Consider the following 24,071-nt stretch of genomic DNA (forward strand, 5'->3'; position numbering starts at 1 on the left):
ATCCCTTCCACCTCATATGAACCGAAGCCAACCTTGGAAAGCATGATGGAGAAATTTTTTGCTGAACAAAGCAAGATGACTAGCAAATTGGAGGATGAAATGCAACACATGAGACAAACCATGGATCAATTACAAGCCCACAATCGTATGTTGGAGACTCAATTAGCTCAACAAGCAAGCTCATCAGGAAGTAAATCCTATGGCAAACTACCTAGCCAACCACAAAACCCTCATGAACAATGTAAGGTTGTGACCTTGAGAAGTGGTAAGAAAGTTAGTCAAGAGAGTGAAAATAAGAGAGAAGAAAAAGAGAGCACAAAAGAAGAAAATTCAGTAGAGAGCAAGAAAAATGAAAAAGAAGAAGAAAGCAAAAGTGAGCAAGATGAGGGAGAGAAACAATACATCCCACCTGAGCCTTACAAGCCCACCCTTCCCTACCCTCAAAGATTCATCAAGCATAAACTAGACAAACAATTTGGCAAATTCCTTGAAGTGCTAAAGAAGTTGTATATCAATGTGCCATTCACTGAGGCACTATCCCAAATGCCAAGTTATGCCAAGTTTTTGAAGGATATTCTGACCAACAAGAGAAGGCTAAAAGATTATGATACATTAACTTGGGAGAGCAATGCAGTGCTATAATTCAAAAGAAGTTCCCTCCCAAACTCAAAGATCCGGGTGTGTTTTCCATTCCTTGTCATAATTGTATGGCAAATGGCTTATGTGACCTTGGAGCTAGTATCAGCCTAATGCCACTCTCAATATATGAGAAGTTGAATATGGGAGAGTTAAAGCCCACAAACATGTATCTTTCTTTGGTTGACCGTTTAATTAAGTATCCAGAAGGCATTCTAGAAAATGTGCCTACCAAGGTTGGAAAATTCTACATTCTGGTGGACTTTGTCATTTTAGATATGGAAGAAGACATAAAAACTCCTATCTTATTAGGAAGACCCTTTTTGGCAATAGCTGGTGCATTAATTGATGTAAAAGGTGAGAAATTGACACTTAGAGTGGGAGATGATCAAATGATATTCAACATCAATCCAGCCATGAAAAGGAAACATGAAGAAGTTGAGTCTTGTTTGCAGGTAGACATTATTGATGAGATTGTTCAAGATCATTTAGAAAAGGCTATCCACAAGACCCTCTTGAAAATTGCTTAGTCCATGGTGGGAGCATTGATGATGACAATCACAACATAGCTGCTTTTGCACAATACTTGGAGAGCTCTCTACCACATTCTGAAGCCATAATTTTTCAGCTTGAAGAAGTGCAAATTTCAAGATTAAACAACCATCATTAAAGGTAGAGGATGCCCCAAAGGTAGATCTTAAACCTCTTCCTTCCAACCTCAAGTATGCTTTTCTTGGACCCAATGGAACATATCCTGTTATAATTAATGCATCTTTGACTAATATTGAGATTGACAAATTGTTGAGAGTTTTGAGAGAACATAGGAGAGTTTTGGGTTATACAATTGATGATATAAAGGGAATTAGTCCAACAATCTATATGCATAGGATTTTCCTAGAGCCAAATAGTAGACCTTCTATTGAACATCAAAGAAAATTGAATTCTACAATAAAGGATGTTGTGAAAAAGGAAATCCTAAAATTACTAGCTGCTGGAATTATTTACCCCATTTCTGACAGTGAATGGGTTAGTCCTGTGCATGTTGTACCAAAAAAAGGTGGGGTGACAATTGTTAAAAATGAGAATAATGAATTGATACCCACTAGAACTATTACAGGCTGGAGAATGTGCATAGACTATAAGAAGTTGAATAATGCTACAAGAAAAGACCATTTTCCCTTCCTTTTATGGATCAAATGTTAGGGAGATTAGCCAAGTATTCTTACTTTTGTTACTTAGATGGATATTCTGGTTTCTTTCAAATTCCAATCCATCCTGATGACTAAGAAAAAACTACCTTTACCTGTCCCTATGGCAACTTTGCCCATCAAAGGATGTCATTCAGATTGTGTAATGCGCCTGCCACCTTTCAAAGGTGCATGATGGCCATTTTTTCTAATTTTATTGAAAAAATTATGGAGGTATTCATGGATGACTTTTCAGTATATGGCACTAATTTTGATTCATGCTTGACTAATTTGTCTAAAATCTTGCAGAGGTGTGCTGATAATTATCTGGTGTTGAATTGGGAGAAATGCCACTTTATGGTCAAAGAGGGGATCATTTTAGGGCATTTGATCTCAAACAAGGGAATAGAAGTAGATAGAGCCAAAATAAAAATTATTAAAAAAATGCCCCCTCCAACCACTATCAAAAGAGTGCCGAGTTTTCTTGGACATGCCGGATTTTACCGGCGATTTATTTAGGATTTTTCTAAACTTGCTAAACCCTTAACAAATCTTTTGAATCATGATGTTAAATTTGATTTTAATCAAGATTGTATGGTTGCTTTTTACTGGTTAAAAATGGCATTAACAATAGCTCCTATCATGCAACCCCCGAATTGGACTTTGCCATTCGAAATCATGTGTGATGCAAGCGAGTTTGCCGTTTGAGCTGTCCTTGGCCAGCGAAAAGATAGAAAACCTTATGCCATTTACTATGCAAGCCGAACCCTTGATGAAGCTCAAGTTAATTATGCTACAACTGAAAAGGAGTTCCTTGCAGTAATATTTGCACTCAATAAGTTTCGTTCTTATTTGGTCAACTCAAAGGTAATAGTTTTCACTGATCATGTAGCGATAAGGTATTTAATGAGCAAGAAAGAAGCTAAATCTAGGTTGATTAGATGGATTTTGTTACTTTAAGAATTTGATTTAGAAATAAGAGATAAAAAAAGGTGCTGAGAATGTGGTAGCTGATCACCTTTCTAGGATAAAAACTAAAAATAAAGATGATGATATGTGCCAATTGATGAGTTTTTTATGAATGAGCATTTGTATGTGTTGAAATTTGCACTTCCATGGTTTGCTGATATTGTGAATGTAACACCCTCCCGGTAACCACTCCGTACATCCTACTGTTCCGGTGACCAGTGTCGGTCCGGACAGCTAGAATGTCCGGAAAAATATTTAAACAAAAGTCAGGAACCATAATTAACTCAAATATTAATAAGAAAAATTTAGTAAAAATTTTAGAAATAAAATACAACCGAGTTAAATGAGCCGGTGCCCTAGCGATGGGTAACCGGAGGGAAGTTGCGGTTCTCGCAACGAGGAGCCCTAGACCCGGGGGAAAAATTATAAAATAATTTTTGGGACTCCAGAGAAGGGTAATTGAGGTTCCCATGGCATTAGAATGCCAAGAAAATACCTAGAAAAATTTCTCAATCGGTACAGCCAATTTTGACCCGTGAAGCCAAACGGAGGGCATTTTGATCATTTCGCCTTCCGAGGTGATTTTTTGCCGACTTGCCCAGTTGAGTAAATAATTAATATGACATCAAATATGAATAAACATTACTAGAAATTAAATTGGAAATGAGTAGTAGAGGAAAGAAAAGAAAAAATGAAATAAAATGCCAAATATGACATCATTGTGATGTCATTTAAAGTTCCCACCAATTAGAAATTGACAAGCCAATTAAAATGAAATAAATATAACTAAAATGAAGTAAAAACAAAACAATTTCTGCAATTCTCTTCCATTTCCCATAACCCATTTTCCCTTCCACCCAAACCACCATGAAAGCTCACTAAAACTCCCAAAACTCACCTTGTTTCACCATAAAATCCCTACCTTTCTTCATAAAAATTTAATATTACATCTTGAGCAAGTGATTGGCTGCCAAGAAAAGGAAAGGAAGTGAAGATTTAGCTTGGAAAAATCTGCCCTAAGTGAGGTTAGTGCTACAATCTCATTTTCCTTCTTTTAAATTCTAGTTAGAACATTTTTGAGCTAAGAAATCTTAAGGAATTGAAGTAAATTACATGTGTTAAGGGCACTTTCAAATTTCAGCAGCCCTATGAGAGATTGAGTTTAATTGTTTAATAAACTTAGAGTGGTTGAAAATCATAATTAAGGTATTAAAATGCATGAAGATTGAACCAAGTATGTTAGACAAGGTTTATGAGTAAATTTAGTTGAACATTAGGGTTTAGGATGGTGAAATTGTGAATTAGCTTTGGAAATGGTTAGAGGACTTTTTAATGGTCAATTAGTGACCATTTTAGGTAGGTTGACCCTAATTAGAACTGAAAAATGGGATGGAAAGGTGAAGGTATAAACTGCCCTATGGACAGCAGCATAGGGACTGAAATTTCAGTCCCTTTGCACTGCCATAACTTGGGCTGTGCTTGTCCAATTGATGTTTGGCCAATTGGACATGAAACTAAGCTTATAATGGCACATTTTTGCTGAAGAAACCATGCCCAAAAGACCAAAGCAAAAGGGTCAAAACTCAGCCACAATCCGGAACCCTGAAACTGAATTCTGCAGAATTTGCCAAATGAACAGTAACTGTTCATTTGGCCATAAATCACTGTAGATTTGGTCAATTGGCCTGAAATTTTTACAGCAATAAGTTAAGACATAGACAAACAACTTTCATGAAGGAACCTACCCCAAATTATGGCCAGAACCCATTCAACCAAGTGACTCAAGTCACTGTTTATGCACTGTAGATATGGTAAAATTCTGCAGACTGCATATCCGGACGGCTTGGGTTTTTGGGCCATATCTTGAGCTACAAAACTCCAAATGGAGTGATTCAAAAAAGGAAATTCATCTACAAAAAATAAGGAACAACTTTTATGTTTTACACTTCTTCAAATTCCAACAGTAACAGTGTCCAATGGAACAGTGAAGTTATGGTACAAAATCTGAAAAATCTGCTCCTTTGGTTTAATGCTTAGAAATGGTAAAAACACTTAATGCCAACAAGTTTTAAACACCAAATGTGGTATGTTGGGAGTGCCAAATTCAATGTACACCTTTTTATTCTAAAAGTCAACATTTTTGTTGACCAATGATGAATAGTGACACCCAAAAAGTTGAAATTCACAAATTGACAAATTTAAAAGTTTCAAATGCCCTAGTATACCTAACAAGATTGGTTTGGATAGTTTGGCATGCCAATAGGGTTCAGTTAGCAGTACTGCATATGGCAAAAATGCCATTTTGTGATTTCATGGCTTTTAGCCATTCTGACTTTGTATTGAGACTTGGCCTTGTGCCTGATATTATTTACAGCTTGTTAGTTGTTCTGTTGCACACCGGGAGATGCATATGTGACCGATGGTGTGACGGCCCGAGGTACTAGGTACCCAGCGCCAGTTTACCCGTTATCCAGTCCAGTTGTCTAGTGTAGGTTACTTGGGGCAACCAAATGAATAAAAGTGAACAAAGTTAATGAATTAATGAATATACCAAGATCAAACAAAGAAAGCATACACATTGTATACACATTTATTTTCTTGCTATTTTCTTCTATTATATTATTGCACCACTAAGCATTATTGCTTAGCGCGTTGCTTTTGCCACGCGTAGGTACTGGAGATCCCGATCGTGAGCCCAGCAGACCACCGACTGGGTGAGTCCATCCGATTACGCTCGATGTCCGTGTCACCTCACTACCTGCAGTGCATCGGTAGGGCACTAGGTGTCATTTTGTCATTTTGATATTTTGTAGCAGATTTGCATTTTTTCATATGTATTTGAACTCATGTAATATATTTTGATGTTTATGTAAATAATGAAAGTTATGACTATGAATGCAAGATTTGAGCATGTATTTATTGCTTGTATATGAGAAATGAAAAGGTTGTTGAAACCTGAAACTGAAAAATTGTTGAAATCTTGATATTGAGTTTTGTGATGATATTGAAGTTGAGAATGAATGAATTTGTTTATTGGAAGTGTTTTTAACAGTTCAAGAACAGTTTTCTCCATTTTTAGCCAGACTCACGGATTTTACAGAAATTTTCGGAACCTTAAATGAACAATACTTTTGATAAATGGCTTAAATAAATTGTATTTCATTAAATTATATGCAAAAGCATTGTATAAATTAATTGAGGAATATTAGAGTGTGCCGATACACCGTGTGGCATTACTTACTCGGGTATACTGTACACGGGTAAGGGGTGTCACATTTAGTGGTATCAGAGCACGGTTTAGGCGTTTCTGGGCCTAGATTGAGTCCATACCATGCATTGCATTTGTAAGAGTCGAGGTGACACTAACGCAGATCTGTTTATCTTTCTTATTTTGAATAGGATATGGATCCTTCATCTCAAAGAGCCGTCGAGGAGGAAGTGGAGAGTCATGCTCCACCTGCAGCAGCTGAGACTGGGGGCATGAGAGAATCTGCTCATGACTCAAGCGAGAACACCTCAGCCTCCACAGGCCATGTTCCAACAAATGGCCGACTTCTTTAGACAGATGGCTGGGGTAATGCCAGCACCACCACCACCACCACCACCAGCTCCACAGCAGAAATCACACTTGGAGAGACTAAGAAAATATGGGGCAGTGGATTTCTATGGCAAGAGAGAAGATGACTCTGTTGCAGCCGAGAATTGGTTGAACAGAACAGGCAGAGTCCTAAAACAACTCCACTGCACCCCAGAGCAGAACTTAGAAGCTGTTGTATCCTTGCTGCAAGACGATGCATATGAGTGGTGGGACACCGTGTCTAGTGAAGTGCAGCCAGAAGCTGTAACTTGGGATTTCTTTCTCTCTGAATTCAAGAAGAAGTATGTGGGTACTGTATACCTGGAAGAGAGAAGAAGAGAATTCATTAACCTGAGGCAGAGACAATTGTCAGTGGCTGAGTATGAGAAAGAATTCGTCCGATTAAGCCGCTACGGAAGGGAGATAGTCCCAAATGAAGTTGAAAGATGCAAGAGATTTGAAGAGGGACTAAATGACAACATTAAGATCCAGCTCACTGCCTTGGGAATCACAGAATTTACCAAGTTAGTGGAAGCTGCAATAAAGGTGGAAAAAGTGAGAATTAGTGAGTGGCCGAGAAGAGAGAGAGAAGAGGGGACCGGTCGGTCTAGTTCAGCTCTGCATCGTGGAAGAAGTTCAAGGGTCCTCCCGCACGAGTTGGGTCGCCACAGGTCGTGGTCGGTCTCGGGGCCCAGCCACGATTCACCCCTAGGAGAGGTCACCCACACCATCGGTGGGCAGCTCTCGAGGATGGGGTTCAGGACTAGCCCGGCATCTTCTCGCATGTCCACACCGCCGAAATGGCATAAGGAGTGTTGGAGAATGACGGTGCTTGCTTGAGGTGTGGGTCAACAGAGCATCGATTGAGAAACCGCCCACACAGAACCACTACAATTGCTCCAACACAAGCGCATGCACTGCTCCTGCACCACCAAGGGGTAGAAGGTCTGGTAAATCTGAAGTTGTGGGACCATCTCAGAGGCCTGCATCTGAGCCAGCAGAGAGGCCAGATAACAGACCACCTGCCAGAAATTATGCCTTGAGAGCTCAGGAGGAGCAAGATGCCCCGGACGTCATCAGGGGTACGTTCTTCCTCTACACTACACCTGTGCATGCATTGGTGGATCCAGGATCCACTCATTCATACATCTGCATCAATCTACCCGTAGAAAGGGGATCTTGGTAGGGAAAGTGACCAAGACATTACGGTCACTAATCCATTGGGCCACAGTGTGGTAGTGAACAAAGTATACAAGGGTTGCCCGTTGAGGATTCAGGGGTATGAATTCTTGGCAGACCTGATTGAGTTACCCTTCCATGAGTTTGACGTGATTTTGGGAATGGACTGGTTGTCACGTCATCAGGCAATAGTTGATTGCAAATTGAAGAGGATTTTCTAAAAACTTCAGAGGGTAATGAGATCACAGTTGTGGGGGAAAGGACAGATTTCTTGTCCAATGTCATCTCAGCCACTGTTGCAAGAAGGATGATGAGAAAAGGCTGTGAAGCCTACCTAGCACATGTGGTGGATACTAGGCAGGCTAAGCCAAACCTGAGTGACATACCCACAGTGAGAGACTTCCCAGAGGTATTTCCTGAAGAGTTACCTGGTTTGCCACCAGAAAGGGAAGTTGAATTTGCTATTGAGACAACTGCAGTCTGACACCCATTTCCATTGCTCCTTATAGGATGGCACCCACTGAATTGAGGGAGTTGAAAACTCAGTTGCAAGAGTTGCTAGATAAAGGCTTTATACGCCCCAGTGTGTCACCATGGGGAGCTCCAGTGCTGTTTGTAAAGAAGAAGGATGGGACTTTGAGGCTATGTATTGATTACCGGCAGTTGAATAAAGTGACTGTGAAGAACAAGTATCCGTTGCCTAGAATTGATGATCTGTTTGATCAGTTGAAGGGAGCAGGAGTATTTTCCAAGATTGATCTCAGATCAGGGTATCTCAGCTGAGGGTGAAGGATACAGATGTGCTAAAGACTGCATTCAGGACCCGGTATGGGCATTATGAATTCCTAGTGATGCCCTTTGGCTTAACAAACGCACCAGCGGCATTCATGGACCTTATGAACCGTATCTTCCATCCACACTTAGATCGGTTCGTAGTGGTCTTTATTGATGACATTTTGGTGTATTCCAAGACCAGGAAAGAACATGATGAGCATTTGAGGATTGTTCTACAAACCCTGAGAGAAAAGGAGCTGTATGCTAAGTTGTCCAAGTGTGACTTTTGGTTGGATGAGATTGCATTCCTTGGACACATAGTGTCAGCTGATGGGATTAGGGTGGATCCCAAGAAAATCGAAGCAGTGATGGAATGGAAGCCTCCCAGAAACACAACTGAGGTCAGAAGCTTCTTGGGGCTAGCTGGGTATTACAGGAGATTTGTGAAGGGATTTTCCCTAATAGCTGCTCCAATGACGAAGTTGTTACACAAGAATGTCAAATTTGACTGGAATGACAAGTGTCAGACCAGTTTCGAGAAGTTGAAGGCTATGTTGACAGAGGCACCAGTGTTAACACAGCCAGTGTCAGGGAAGGACTTTGTGGTCTACAGTGATGCCTCTCATAATGGGTTAGGGTGTGTGTTGATGCAAGAGGGGAAAGTGATTGCCTATGCTTCTAGACAGCTAAGGCCACATGAGCAGAACTACCCTACCCATGATCTAGAGCTTGCAGCAATTATCTTCGCACTGAAGATATGGAGGCACTACTTGTATGGGGAAAAGTGCTACATTTACACAGACCACAAAAGCCTGAAATATTTGCCAACCCAGAAGGAGCTCAACCTTAGACAGAGGCGATGGATTGAGTTCCTGAAGGATTATGACTGTGTAATTGACTACCATCCTGGGAAGGCAAATGTAGTTGCTGATGCTTTGAGCAGAAAATCCATGACAACTTGAGATCATTGAATGCCGCGTCATCTTTGGCAGAGATAGAGCTATTTTGGCTGAGTTGCAAGTGAGGCCAAACACCACTCTGACAGAGATACTAGATGGGCAAAAGGCAGATGAGAAGCTAATGGCTATTATGAGCAAGATCTCAGAGGGAAAAGCAACTGACTATGAGGTAAAGGCAGATGGGTGTCTGTATTACAAAGGAAGACTGTGTGTACCAGATGATGGGGAATTGAAGACCAGTGTTCTAAAAGAGGCACACACCAGTGTATATGCTATGCACCCAGGAAGTACAAAAATGTATCATGACCTGAAGCTTCGGTATTGGTGGCCTGGTATGAAGAGAGATATCGGTGACTATGTGACTAAATGCTTAACATGTCAGCAAGTCAAGGCAGAACATCAAGTTCCATCAGGTTTGCTACAGCCTATACGCATACCTGAATGAAAATGGGATCGGGTCACCATGGATTTTGTAAGTGGTCTACCTCTCACCCAGAAGAAACATGATGCAGCATGGGTGATAGTAGATAGATTGACAAAGTCAGCACACTTTACGCCGATTAGGGTGACTACTCACTGGAGAGGTTAGCAGAATTGTATATCAGTGAGATAGTTAGACTGCATGGAATTCCACTTTCCATCATATCTGATCGAGACCCAAGGTTTACATCGAGATTCTGGAAAAAGTTGCATGAATCCTTGGGTACACAACTCCATTTCAGCACAGCTTTCCATCCTCAGACGGATGGGCAATCTGAAAGAGTAATCCAGGTAAATAATTGAAACCCATGAAATTGATACAAATATTGAACTGAAATGATAACAATAACGTGAAATACTTGTCAGGTCCTTGAGGATATGCTGAGGAGTTGTGTTATTGAATTTGAGGGAAGTTGGGATAGATACCTCCCGCTGGCAGAATTTGCATACAACAATAGCTATCAAGCTAGCATTCAAATGGCCCCATATGAAGCGCTGTATGGGAGAAAATGTAGAACTCCAGTGTGCTGGACTGAATTGGGAGAAGACAAACTGGTAGGACCAGACCTGGTGAAACAGGCTGAGGAAAAAGTGAAAATAATCAAAGCCAACTTGAAGGTTGTCTCAGACAGACAGAAATCTTATGCTGACCTGAAGAGAAAAGAAATAGAATATGTGGTTGGCGACAAAGTGTTCCTCAAGGTGTCACCATGGAAGAAAGTGTTGAGGTTTGGAAGGAAAGGTAAGTTAAGCCCTAGGTTCATTGGCCCATATGAAGTCATTGAACGTGTGGGTCCAGTGGCCTATAGGCTAGCTTTACCACCAGAGCTGGACAAGATCCACAATGTGTTCCATGTATCCATGCTCAGAAGATACCGCTCAGATCCTTCACATGTCATCTCCAGAGAAGAAATTGAAATACAGCCGGATTTGACATACGAAGAAGAACCTCTACGGATCTTGGCTCGGGAAGTGAAAGAGTTGAGAAACAAGCAAATTCCATTGGTGAAAGTGCTTTGGAGGCACCACAACACCGAGGAGGCAACTTGGGAAAGTGAAGAGTCGATGAGGCAACAGTTCCCTCAACTGTTTTCATCAGGTAAATTTCGAGGACGAAATTTAAATTAGAGGGGAAGAGTTGTAACACCCTCCCGGTAACCACTCAGTACATCCTCTTATTCGGTGACGATGTCGGTCAGACAACTAGAATGTCCGAAAAATATTTAAAAAAAAGTCAGGAACACTAATTATATCAATTATTAATAAGATAAATTTATTAAAAATTTTATAAATAATATACAACCAGAGTTAAATGAGCCAGGTGCCTAGCGATGGGTAGCAGGAGGGAAGTTGCGGTTCTAGCGAGGAGCCCTAGACACGGGGGAAAAATTATAAAATAATTTTTGGGACTCCAGAGAAGGGTAATTGAGGTTCCCATGGCATTAGAATGCCAAGAAAATACCTAGAAAAATTTCTCAATCGGTACAGCCAATTTTGACCCGTGAAGCCAAACGGAGGGCATTTTGGTCATTTCGCCTTCCGAGGTGATTTTTTGCCGACTTGCCCAGTTGAGTAAATAATTAATATGACATCAAATATGAATAAACATTACTAGAAATTAAATTGAAAATGAGTAGTAGAGGAAAGAAAAGAAAAAATGAAATAAAATGCCAAATATGACATCATTGTGATGTCATTTGAAGTTCCCACCAATTAGAAATTGACAAGCCAATTAAAATGAGATAAATATAACTAAAATGAAGTAAAAACAAAACAATTTCTGCAATTCTCTTCCATTTCCCATAACCCATTTTCCCTTCCACCCAAACCACCATGAAAGCTCACTAAAACTCCCAAAACTCACCTTGTTTCACCATAAAATCCCTACCTTTCTTCATAAAAATTTAATATTACATCTTGAGCAAGTGATTGGCTGCCAAGAAAAGGAAAGGAAGTGAAGATTTAGCTTGGAAAAATCTGCCCTAAGTGAGGTTAGTGCTACAATCTCATTTTCCTTCTTTTAAATTCTAGTTAGAACATTTTTGAGCTAAGAAATCTTAAGGAATTGAAGTAAATTACATGTGTTAAGGGCACTTTCAAATTTCAGCAGCCCTATGAGAGATTGAGTTTAATTGTTTAATAAACTTAGAGTGGTTGGAAATCATAATTAAGGTATTAAAATGCATGAAGATTGAACCAAGTATGTTAGACAAGGTTTATGAGTAAATTTAGTTGAACATTAGGGTTTAGGATGGTGAAATTGTGAATTAGCTTTGGAAATGGTTAGAGGACTTTTTAATGGTCAATTAGTGACCATTTTAGATAGGTTGACCCTAATTAGAACTGAAAAATGGGATGGAAAGGTGAAGGTATAAACTGCCCTATGGACAGCAGCATAGGGACTGAAATTTCAGTCTCTTTGCACTGCCATAACTTGGGCTGTGCTTGTCCAATTGATGTTTGGCCAATTGGACATGAAACTAGGCTTATAATGGCACATTTTTGCTGAAGAAACCATGCCCAAAAGACCAAAGCAAAAGGGTCAAAACTCAGCCACAATCCGGAACCCTGAAACTGAATTCTGCAGAATTTGCCAAATGAACAGTAACTGTTCATTTGGCCATAAATCACTGTAGATTTGGTCAATTGGCCTGAAATTTTTACAGAAACAAGTTAAGACATAGACAAACAACTTTCATGAAGGAATCTACCCCAAATTATGGCCAGAACCCATTCAACCAAGTGACTCAAGTCACTGTTCATGCACTGTAGATATGGTAAAATTCTGCAGACTACATATCCGGACAGCTTGGGTTTTTGGGCCATATCTGGAGCTACAAAACTCCAAATGGAGTGATTCAAAAAATGAAATTCATCTAGACAAAATAAGGAACAACTTTTATGTTTTACACTTCTTCAAATTCCAACAGTAACAGTGTCCAATGGAACAGTGAAGTTATGGTACAAAATCTGAAAAATCTGCTCCTTTGGTTTAATGCTTAGAAATGGTAAAAACACTTAATGCCAACAAGTTTTAAACACCAAATGTGGTATGTTGGGAGTGCCAAAGTCAATGTACACCTTTTTATTCTAAAAGTCAACATTTTTGTTGACCAATGATGAATAGTGACACCCAAAAAGTTGAAATTCACAAATTGACAAATTTAAAAGTTTCAAATGCCCTAGTATACCTAACAAGATTGGTTTGGATAGTTTGGCATGCCAATAGGGTTCAGTTAGCAGTACTGCATATGGCAAAAATGCCATTTTGTGATTTCATGGCTTTTAGCCATTCTGACTTTGTATTGAGACTTGGCCTTGTGCCTGATATTATTCTGACTTGTTAGTTACATTTGCACCGGGAGATGCATATGTGACCGATGGTGTGACGGCGAGGTACTAGGTACCCAGCGCGATTTACCCGTTATCCGATCCGATCGTCTAGTGTAGGTTACTTGGGGCAACCAAATGAATAAAAGTGAACAAAGTTAATGAATTAATGAATATACCAAGATCAAACAAAGAAAGCATACACATTGTATACACATTTATTTTCTTGCTATTTTCTTCTATTATATTATTGCACCACTAAGCATTATTGCTTAGCGCGTTGCTTTTGCCACGCGTAGGTACTGGAGATCCTGATCGTGAGCCCAGTAGACCACAGGTGGATGAGTCCATCGGCAGTTACGCTCGATGTCCGTGTCACCTCACTACTGCGATTGCATCGGTAGGGCACTAGGTGTCATTTTGTCATTTTGATATTTTGTAGCAGATTTGCATTTTTTCATATGTATTTGAACTCATGTAATATATTTTGATGTTTATGTAAATAATGAAAGTTATGACTATGAATGCAAGATTTGAGCATGTATTTATTGCTTGTATATGAGAAATGAAAAGGTTGTTGAAACCTGAAACTGAAAAATTGTTGAAATCTTGATATTGAATTTTGTGATGATATTGAAGTTGAGAATGAATGAATTTGTTTATTGGAAGTGTTTTTAACAGGTTTCGAAGAACGGTTTTCTCCATTTTTAGCCGGTACTCCGCCGGATTTTCTGTAAAATTTTCGGAACCTTAAATGAACAATACTTTTGATAAATGGCTTAAATAAATTGTATTTCATTAAATTATATGCAAAAGCATTGTATAAATTAATTGAGGAATATTAGAGTGTGCCGATACACCGTGTGGCATTACTTACTCGGGTATACTGTACACGGGTAAGGGATGTCACAGTGAATTATTTGTCTTGTGGTGTCTTGCCACCTGATTTATCTTGGCAGTAAAAGAAAAGATTCTTGCATGATGTTAAATTTTATTCTTGGGAAGAGCATCTTTTGTTTAGGAGATGTAATGATGGAATAATTAGGAGATGTATACCAAAGGAAGAAATAAATGATGTTATTTACCATTGTCATTCCTCTGAATATTTTGGTCATTGTAATGTCTCAAAAACTATTGAAAAAGTTTTGATATCAGGTTTCTATTGGCCTTATATGTTTAAACATGTGAGAGACTTTGTAAGCAAGTGTGATAGGTGTCAAAGGATAGGCAATATTTCCAAGAGAGATAAGATGCCCCAACAGTCCATATTAGAAGTTGAATTGTTTGATTTGTGGGGAATTGATTTCATGGGGCCATTTCCATCCTTTTATGGGAATAAATATATCTTGGTAGGGGTAGACTATATATCTAAATGGGTAGAAGCTATTGCTACACCTACCAATGATGCAAAAGTTGTGGTGAAATTTCTGAAAAAAATTATTTTAACCAGATTTGGTGCCCCACGTGCCATAATCAGTGATGGTGGTAGCCATTTTTGCAATCACTAATTTGAAAAATTGATAAGAAAGTATGGGGTAAAGCATAGGATTGCCACACTATATCACCCTCAAACAAATGGCCAAGTAGAAATCACAAATAGAGAACTTAAGCAAATCTTGGAGAAAACTGTCAGCAAGTCTAGAAAATATTGGCCCCTTAAGTTAGATGACACTCTTTGGGCATATAGAACAGCCTTTAAAACCCCCATAGGAACTACACCTTATAGGTTAGTTTTTGGGAAATCATGTCATTTGCCCGTAGAGTTAGAACATAAAACTTATTGGGCCATAAGAGTAATCAATTTTGATTTACAAGCTGCTAGACATAAAAGATTTTTGCAACTTGATGAGTTAGAAGAATTGAGACTTAATGCTTATGAAAATGCTAGGATTTATAAAGAAAGAACTAAAAAATGGCATGATAAGTATATCAAGAAAAAGGACTTTAAAGAAGGAGATTTGGTGCTCTTATTCAATTCAAGTTTGAAATTTTTTCCAAGAAAATTAAAATCAAGGTGGTCAGGTCCATTTAAAGTTGTGAAAGTTTTCCCTCATAGTGCTGTGGAAATTTTTAGTGAAAAATCTGGTAATTTCAAAGTAAATGGGCAATGGTTAATGCATTATTTAGTTGGTGAGCCAATTGAGAAGATAGCAACATGCTATCTCTCTCATTCTCCATAAAATTTTGATTGAGTAAGATCAAGCTAAAGACCTAAAACTTAGCATTTCTGGGCATAACCCATAATTTTTCATTAATTCTTTATTTCTTTCATATATTTGTTTTAAGTTTTTCTATACTCTTTATTCAGAGTTTAACATTGTTCTAATTTTCTTGTGCAGATAGGATACAATTCATTGCAAGCAAATGAGCATTAGTCATTCTATTTTAGTTCTAGTTTTAACTATCAGCTTTAAATTTTAGTTTTAAATTTGTTCCCTTGTACTTTTTATCTTTCTATTGTTGAATATTTGCTGATGGATTTTGCAGGACTCATTGCTCTTTTTGTTAATTTTAAGAGGAAGTTTTTCCAAACTTTGTCATCTTGGCTTAAAAAGAAAATTATTTGAATGTGGATGTGTGAATTGGTGCTTTGAAAATTTTTTAAGGAGTGTTTGACGAACATAGCAGGTTGAGCAATTAGAATTCATGTTATGAAGGTCTAATCACTTGAAATCTAATTTGTTTCAATTTTTCAGGTACCATGTAATTTTGTCAAATTTGGGCAGAAATTTTCACAACTTGTGGCACAATCGATTTTGGTTGTGTCGTAGCATGTGTTTACTGGGTGCAATTTGGGCAAAAGATTTCACAACCTGTGGCACAATCGATTTTGGTTGTGTCGTAGCTTGTGTTCACTAGGCACAATTTGGGCAGAGAATTTCACAACTTTCGGCACAACTTCCATCCCTGTGTTCTAACTTGTGTTGTTTATCTGGTTTTGCAGGTTAACAACCCAATTCACCAGAATGGGCCCGCGACCAACCCCATTCCCAAAAAGCCCACTAACCCATTTTTATAAAAAAAAAAAAAGAAAAAAAAAACACTAACTAACTAAACCAAACCCATGGCTTGTAGCCCATTTAACTAAACCCATACCCAAAAGCCCATCATCATTTTCTTTTTACCAACAGCCTATACCTAATTACCAAAGCCCATAACCCATATCCAAAACCCCTCACTTTTACTCCCTAACCTGAACCCATACCCAACAACCCCACTACCTCCCTCTTTCTCTCGCCATAACCCCCGACACAACGCACGTCGCTCCTACTTTCACGCCATAACCTCTGCCACCCACGATCCACAACCACATTTTTCTTCTTTTTCTACTCCTTCCTCGTCTTTTTCTTCCTCATTTTTTTTTATTCTGCTTCCTCTCTTCCATTTTCACCATGACCGATTACCCTCTCTCCTTTGAAAACTCTCCTCCCCACTCCTCACACCCTATGCCGCAACCTCTACCCACCCACCCCATTCTGGTGATGCCCCTATTGCTACATACAAGAAGAAGAAAGCCAAGAGTATTAAGCACACAAAACCACAAGTGGCACAAAGAGAAAGAAATCTGAACAGCCCACCCAGCCTCAACCAGTCCAACCACCTACTTTTGTCGTACCTGGTGCTCGCATTGGAATCCCGAGATCAGCGGTAAAGCGCCCAGGGAAATCTTCAAGTAACCCCACTATTCCTTCAACTGTACCTACTGCCAGACAATGGGTATTGCCTACTGCTGAAATGAAGAAAAATAAGACAAGAATTGAAACTAGAGAAATTATTCAAACTCAGTATTTAGATGTGTTTACACTTAAGTCTTTGAATATATATGATGAAATGCAGAATTTGCTGGATGCTTTAGGTTAGGTGAGATTTGTTTATAAATAGGAATTGGTTTACCCCACTCTAGTGCAGGAATTTATGGCCTCCCTGTCCACTAGTAAGCACAAATATGAATTGGATAATAACTTGACAATCAACTTTAGATGCCTAGGTCAAGATAGGTTACTGTCCGTGGATGACTTTTATCATATATTCCGGTTCCCCACTGATGATTTGATTAAAATGCCTACCAGTAGAAGGGACTATAATGGGCATGAATTCTGGCAGCAAATAGCACCCTTAGCAGGTGTTTTCAAACCTAGGCACAGTAAGGCCTCTAAAATTGAGAGTCACTTCTTGCGATTGTTTCAAAGGTTAATTGCAAACACAATTTTAGGAAGAGGAGCAAGTGTTGGCACAATGTCTCAATATGACCTATTTTTTTTGTGGTGTGCCAAAACTGGTAAAAAGGTTTCACCTGGTTATTACTTTTGCCGCTATGTGCTACGCCAAACTACTAGGGGTACTGGTAAGATTGTGTTTGGAGGTTTGGTCACACCCATTGCACACTATTTTGGTTTTGACCCTCAAGTTCATAGGTGTGATGCCATCACAACTGGCTTGCTGTATTTGGATGAACCTCATTTGGCCAACCAAAAATTCTGTATTAAAAATAAGGCTACACAACTTTATGAGATTCCAGCACCAGCAACAACACCACCAGGCTCTCCTACTACAATTAGCTCCTCTTCACCAACTGAGCAACCTACTGAGTAGCCTTCTACACAAACTCCACGCCAAGCTCCACCAACTGCACAACTCGCTTCATCAATAGCTTCTGGACCCTCCATGGCAACCCTCTTGACATTCATGGAGAATCTTAGTGATAAGATCTACTCCTTTCGCTAGGTGACAGATGTCTCTTTTTAGACATTAAGGGATTTAGCTGATATATATTTGGATAAGAGTGCTGAAATGCAAGATGAGTTGAAAGCTATGCGAGCTAAGCTAAAGCAGATAGAAACTAACCAGGCACTCATTTTGAGCATCATTTCTCCACAGCAACCACCAAAAGCACCACCACCTCCACCAGATGGCAAGGGCAAAGGAGTTATCATTCGTGACTGACCAGCTTTTAGTTTCAGTTTACATATTTCACGTCTTTATTTTTGTTGCTTAATTAATTAGTGTTTTTAGCAACTTGTTCAGTTAATATTTTGCTTGTGTTGCTTTTCTTTTATTTAAAACATCTGCTTATTTAATTTTTTTTTTTTTAAGTTGCTCATAAGTGCGTTTTTCTTTTGAATCTTTAGTGCTTTGCTCACTTGCTTTTGATATGCTACTTCGAAATTTCACTTGATAAATGGATATCTCATGGTTATATTTTTAAGCTTAACCTCCCTATTTCAACTTTTTGAGTTTAATTGCTTTAGTGGATTCCATTCCACTGTTTCTTTTGCTGTCCAAATTTTATTTAATTAAATTGGCTGCACCTTCAATGAGGTAACAACTCTTATTTCAGCTTGTGTTATTTTCAGCACAAGTTGTGCTACCACTTATGAAACAGGGTACCCCTTATCCACTTTAGGCTTACATATCCATTCTTTATGCACATATTAGCCACCTATTTTCTGCACAGTATTTGAGAGAACCCATTGAATTTATAGCAAAATTACAATCCTTAAAAAGACCTAATGATTCTTTGAAAAATGCTTGTTACATTAGTAGAGTTAGATCTTTTATGCTTGCATATGGGTTTGGCAATACAATTACATTGGCTATCTATTTCATTTAGGTTTGTTTAGGCACAATTAACTCTTGTAGCTGGTTGGTATTTGTTGCTTGGGTTGATTCTTAGCTATTCTGCAATTATTGAGAGTGATTGCTTCATTCTTTGTGCTTTCCTGGTGGGAATTTGGAATGTTGGTGGCTAGAGATAAGTTGGTGGTTTGGATTAGTAATTTTTGTGTTTTCAAAGACTGATTCTATTCCCTTTCAAATGAGTTTTAATGAAATTTTTCTTGGGAACAAGCAAGAGTTTGAGTATGGGGGAATTTGATGCATGCATTTTATATCATCATTTAGGTATAATTTTGCACATAATTTACTCTTGTTCATAGCTATTACTATAGATATTAGCATATATTTAGTCAATTTTGCCTTTTTACACTTCTTAGTTTAATTTTTGAAATTTATTTGTTTTGTAGGTTAAATTTGGAGAATTTTGGTGTATTTTGATAAGAGCAGCCATTTGGAAGAAATTAGAGTTGAATTGCAAAATTTTGAAGTTGAGTTAAAGAAACCGAAAGTTGCACAACCTGTGACACAAGTCACAGGTTGTGTCGTTGTCAGATATAAAGTTTTTCTCAGGCAGAAGGTTTCACAACCTGCGAGCGACACAATTGATTCAGTTTGTGTCGTTTTAATGAAAATGGCTGACATGGCACTTTCGTCCCTCTAATTTAATACATCATTTTCTCCAGAATCTTCTGCCTTTTTACCCATTCTAGGGCAGACCTCTGAACCATATAAAAACTTCTTTTTCTCTTTCTTTCCATAAGGAGAAAAACAAGGAGATTTTTGCAAGAGAAGGAGAGACGAAGGAGAGAAGCATGTGAAATCTGGTCTTGCTGCAGCAAAAGAGACGCCTTCTGCAACATTCCAGCAGTAGATTCTTCATCATTTTACTTGGTTTTTCTGTTTCTTAGCCTAGATTGTCATTATTTCTTCATTTCTATACTTGGGTTTGTTTTGAAACCATGATTTGTGAGTAGATCTTTGAGATTCTAGAGATGGGTTTGTAAATATTGCTTTATATTATGGTTTTTGAACTGATTTAGTCATTTAAATGAGATTTGCTGCATTTTGATTTATTGATTGTGAGCTTGTTGCCTTGCTTGATAAATGGGCCCTCATTAAGTTAAGCTTTAATCCTTGACAGATGGACTAAAAAGTGAATGTTTAGGATAGATAATCTTGCAACAAACTTAGTTTTCTTGGTGTTAGAGATAAGCTAAAAGGATTAAGGGGACTTTCAAAAAAAAAAAAAAATCAATTAGAGCTTTAATTGTGTTTTTGTCAGGTTTGAAATACCATGAAAATAGGGTTTGATTTGATGAATACCAACTTTGAAATGCTTGAAAAAGGTTTCAAAGAACTAAGAATTGATTTCCCTCAAAATTACAATTCTCATGTGTTTGGCTAAATTGGGGATAAACCACGTGCAAACAATATTGAAAACTCTATCTCTAGAATCACTTTAATTTTTATTGAATTTAGATTTAATTTCTCCTAATTTTATAATTAGCAATTTCAATTTAAATTTTGGTAATCTAGTCTAATTAATTTAGTTAATTGTTTGATTTTGTTTAAATTCCTCAAATATCAATTTTAATTTTTATTTTTATTTTTTAATATCTTTAAATTTGACCATTCTAATTCGCTTATCCTTTTATTTTCAATTTAAGCACAATTCTCTGTGGGAACGATATTATTTTTAAAACTATACTACTATAACCCGTGTACTTGCGGAAGCTATTTCACAGCTAACACATCAGCAATTTCAATTTAAGGCTCGTTAGAAGTTATTTCAAAATTTTCAGATTTGGTTACTTATGTTACTGTTCTATTGGATCACTTTACAATGGGAATTCAGCTAAACTTTTTTCATCAAAGTTGTTCCTTAATGTGTCTAATTTAATTCCCTTTTTGAATCACTCTATTTGGAGTTTTGTAGCTCAAGTTATGGCATTTTTACCATAATTGGCCGGATTGATCCATTCCTAGATTTTCTGGGCAAATTTGGTTCTAGCAGTTTTAATAAACTAATTTTGGTTAGCAATTTAAATTAGTTGGAATCAGAATTTGGGTATCTATTCTTCATGAAAGTTGTTCTAATATGTCTAAAATTTCCATGGGTTTAAGAATCAGGTCATTTGGACCTCTATACACAAAGTTATAGCCATTTGAACAAACACTGTTCATTTGGTCATTTTTCCAGGTCTAGATTTTGGTTACCTGAATTTAGGCAAATTTTAGGTCACTTTAAGTTGGTTTTTTGGGTAGGGTCTCTCCATAAAAAATGTGGCATTATGTCTCTAGTTTCACCTTCAATTGGCCTTACACCAATTAAAGCTACACAAGTCAACTTATTGCTACCCAAACCCACTGGACTCAAGTCCAGAATTTCTGGCACATAGGGCAGCACCTCTAATTCCTAATTCAATGCCACAATAAATTTCATTTTATGGTCAAACTATATCAAATGGTCACTAATTGACCATTAGAACATCAATCCATCAATAGATTGGCAAAATCCTAATTGTGCCTCAAACCCTAATTTCCAAAGTCATCAATCTTATACTACAAATAAAGTTTGGGATTCTAATCCACTTATGCACATCAAAATCCATCTCTACACCATTTTAATTCAATTAAAAGTCATCAAACCCTAGTATGTTCATGGCTACCAAATTTCAAGAGAGTCTATCATGCATATTTTTATTTTAATTCCACCAATTCATCACTCAATTAATGGTCCTAACAAGGAATTTAGAGAGAGAGAGATGAAATTTGGCACTAACCTCTTGAAGTAAGATTCTAGGTTCCAATTCTTCACTTTCTCTTCAATTCTTAGTAGCCAAACACTTTAGCAAGATGAGATATCAAGTTTTAATGAAGAAGGTTAGGGGTTTTATGGTGAGAAATCAAGGTTTAGCAAGGTTGAGAAATAAGAAATCATGGATGAGTGAGAGAAGTGAGGAAGAAGATGAGGGCTGATTTTTTTATTTTAATTTGACTTCTTTTTATCTCTTATAATGGGTTTGTCTAATTGTGATTGGTGGGAAATTTTTAATGACATCTTTATTATGTCATAATTAGGTTTTTATTTTCATTTGATTTTTATTTTCTTTTCTTCTTTCTTTTATTATTTTTAATTAAATTTTTAGTAATATTTATTCATATTTTAGGACATGGATCTCACTTACTTAAATGGATAAGTTGGTCAAAAATCATCTTTGAAGGTAAAATGACCAAAATGCCCTTCATTTTGTTTAATGAGCTAAAATTGCTTGTACCAATTTACATAATTTTCGTTGTATTTTCTTAGTAATCTATTATCATCTAAGCCTCAATAATTCTTTACTTGAGTCCCAAAAATTATTTCACAGAGTTTTCCCATGAGTCTAAGGTCGCTAACTATCTTTACAGCTGCTTCCCGTTGGGGTTACCCATCGTCGTAGCTTCGGCTCATTTAACCTTGTTGCATTTCTTTTCTTAAAATTTTCCTTAATTTTTATTATCATTATTTTGCTTATTTATGACTCTTCACTCTAGTTTAAATATAGTTCTAGACATTCTGGCTGTATGGACAGACATTAGTCACCAGAATAGGAGAATGTACGGACTATCTAAAGTGAGGGCGTTACATGGCATGCCAAGTCAGCAAGCTCCCAAATAGCTTCCTCCCAACTTGGTCAAGGTAGGATCTCCTTGAATATGTAGTTGTAATATTATGAAGCACTCCAATTGACTTCCTATAGTGTTGGCCAATTGAGTTAAGGCTTCCTGCCCAATGATTAGTGCTTGCAAAGCTTTGGCTCTTGACCTTGTTATGGCTCCTTTGAATTGTGGTGCTTCAAGATCCACCATGATGTCCTCATCACTCGAACACCGAGCTAATATACATATTTACAATTTATATATATTTACAAAATATTACAACAAAAGGCATATATATACGTGTCTCCTTAGTTAGACAACAATCAGTACAAAAGTTGGTTTATTTTTAACATATGTAATTCAAGAATATTTTTTTATTAATAAAATGCCATATCTAATGATTAATAATCGAGTCAAGGCTATAACATGGATTTATGAACTACCAAATGAAAAATTACATATTACTAATAAAAAGAAGCATCAGTAACTATGAGATGGACTTCAAAACATCACAATATAAAAAGAGGTAACAGCCAATGATAAAGGCATCATCATCAGCACTTTCAGTGGATGCCAATGCCTCCATTTTCTTCTTTTTATAGTGAGGGTGTTATAAAGTGAAGAACTTGATATCTTTCATTAAAGATGAGACAGGTATATATACAATACATTCAGGTATCTAATGGAAACAAATCAAGTATACAACTATTTACACAAATCACTCCTAAAAACTTCACATAAATTACTCCTAAAATTACTCCTAGTAATTTGAATGTATACAATAGTTGTACAAGGCAAGTGTCAATGTAATGCATTCATGACACTCCCCTTCAAGTTAGTGAGTGGATGTCTACCACACCCAACATGTCCACGAGACATGCAAACTGCTTATATCCTAAGGCCTTAGTGAACACATCTGCCAGTTGTTCTCCTGTGGAAATGTGAGATGTCTTTAAGTTCCTTCACTGAATGTGATCTCTAACAAAATGGTAGTCAACCTCTATGTGCTTTATCCGCTCATGAAATACTAGGTTTGTTGCAATGTGTAATATTGCCTGACTATCGCAATAGAGCTTAGCAAGCTGCTTGGGAACATGTAGAAAAGAGAGTAAGCTTTGCAACCAAAGCAGCTCACTTGTTGCATTGGCCATAGCTCAATATTCCGCTTCAGCTAAAGACCGTGATACTGTAGGTTGCTTTTTAGTTTTCCAAGAGATAGGAGCATTCCCAAGCTTTACAAAATAACCCGTAACTGATCGTCTAGTCGTAGGACAACTAGCATAATCTGAATCACAATAAACATTCAAGCTTAAATCATTGTTACTCAATAAAAAAATCCCTTTACCTGGACTTCCCTTCAAGTATCAAACCACCCTCATAGCTGCTTCCCAATGACTTCGTCTTGGCGCATGCATAAATTGACTAAGGATATGCACTACATAAGTCAAGTCAGGTCTAGTGATAGTTAAGTATATGAGCCTTCCAACCAATCTTTTATACTTTGAAACATCATATAACTTTTCTCCAGAATCCACACTAAGTCGATGTTGTTGCTCCATAGGGAATGGACTTGCCTTACATCCAAGCATCCCACATTCAGTTAGAATATCAAGTGCATATTTGCGCTGACAAAGAAATAAGCCATCAGGTGAATGAGCAACTTCAATTCCTAGAAAGTATTTGAGTTTTCCAAGATCCTTGATGTGAAAACATCTATCAAGG

Source organism: Hevea brasiliensis, chromosome 5 (genome assembly GCF_030052815.1).
Source record: "Hevea brasiliensis isolate MT/VB/25A 57/8 chromosome 5, ASM3005281v1, whole genome shotgun sequence".
NCBI classification, from domain to species: domain Eukaryota; kingdom Viridiplantae; phylum Streptophyta; class Magnoliopsida; order Malpighiales; family Euphorbiaceae; genus Hevea; species Hevea brasiliensis.